Genomic DNA, 1,249 nt, shown 5'->3' with positions numbered 1-1,249 from the left:
TGATGATGATGACATCATTAATACATATTTTATTCATAATAGTGATAAAATCACAAAGTGTATCACAACTTTTTTTTTATTCGCGTGCACTAAGAGTACACCAAAGTAGTTCAAAAGTACACTGAAACAACTGAGAACATATCGATCTAAGGATCATTTTACTTCTGCTCCACGGATTAAGTTATGTAGGCCGAGAAATAAAGCTGGAATCCTCCACCTCATACCCTTCAAACAACATAAAAATCAAGCAATTACTATATAAGCAAATTAAACATTTATTAATAAAACAAAACAAATTAATTATTAATGAGTGCGGCAGCTTTTATAAGAAAAACTTACAGTTCATAAACGGCTTTAATGCGATGATTAGATGCGTATGAGATTAAGACATAAGCATCGAATGAGAGTTTTATATCATTGTTACAGTTGCTGCAATGATGCGTTATGATGGCTGTTACTGTATTTGCTTTACAGTTTAGAGGATCATCGATACATCTTACCGATAGACTCCTTCCACAAAGCGCGCCGTTATTCCACATTGAGTCTGGCACTTGAACGATAAGCTTCCCCTTATCTTCTTTTCCAAAACATGTAGACGCTGCATGCATGCAAAATACAATTGAGTATGCTACAAAAAAATACAAGCACAAATCTCGAGGTGATCAGAAGACCAGGACAAAAGAAGGCGTGCGGACGAATATCCACATCAAAAAAACAGAAAATTCACCCGCAGGCCGTCGATCGACTTTATTGTAGGATCAGCCGAGATTGGGAGAACTCAATCAAGCAGCCATGCACTGTTGTCAAATGATTAGATTTCTATAAGAACATATGGATCGCTGGCATGGTCAGTCGCCCAGAAATATTGATCGACTTAAATAGCATAATCGGTCGACTCGAGACATTGGTTGACCTACCGACACCAACTTTCACTTATGTTTCAATGTAATTTTTACTCGACAGACACTTAGATTCAATCATATGGGAAGTAATAGTAAATTTTCTTTCTATTTATGTAATTGTATTTTGAGTCATCTATAAATAGAAGTTCAAAATATCAATAAAAGAATTTTTTGATTCTCTCATACTTAAAGTACTCTCTCTCTCTCTCTCTATCTCTCTACTCCTTACAAGCTTTAACTTTGGGGGGTTTGTTTCCAAGAATATAATTTAGGATACAACAAATCCAATAATTATATATAAGAATTATAAGATATATATGAAAGTGTCTTTTTATATATATAATATA

At 34.1% G+C, this 1,249-nt stretch overlaps 1 long non-coding RNA gene across 1 annotated transcript in view; it reads right to left on the bottom strand.

Annotated features, from left to right (window-relative positions):
- Positions 1 to 19: 19 nt before the first annotated feature.
- Positions 20 to 1,249, bottom strand: part of LOC110031961 — a 7,609-nt gene continuing 6,379 nt past the window's right edge. Inside the window, exons 2-3 of the long non-coding RNA XR_002294807.1 lie at positions 340 to 598; positions 20 to 225 (exon numbers count right to left, since the gene is read on the bottom strand). This is a non-coding gene — a long non-coding RNA (uncharacterized LOC110031961). The remainder of the gene's footprint in view (positions 226 to 339; positions 599 to 1,249) is intronic.

The sequence above is a fragment of the Phalaenopsis equestris genome, unplaced genomic scaffold (assembly GCF_001263595.1).
Source record: "Phalaenopsis equestris unplaced genomic scaffold, ASM126359v1 Scaffold000002, whole genome shotgun sequence".
NCBI classification, from domain to species: domain Eukaryota; kingdom Viridiplantae; phylum Streptophyta; class Magnoliopsida; order Asparagales; family Orchidaceae; genus Phalaenopsis; species Phalaenopsis equestris.
This window is presented reverse-complemented; position numbering and strand designations above follow the sequence as displayed.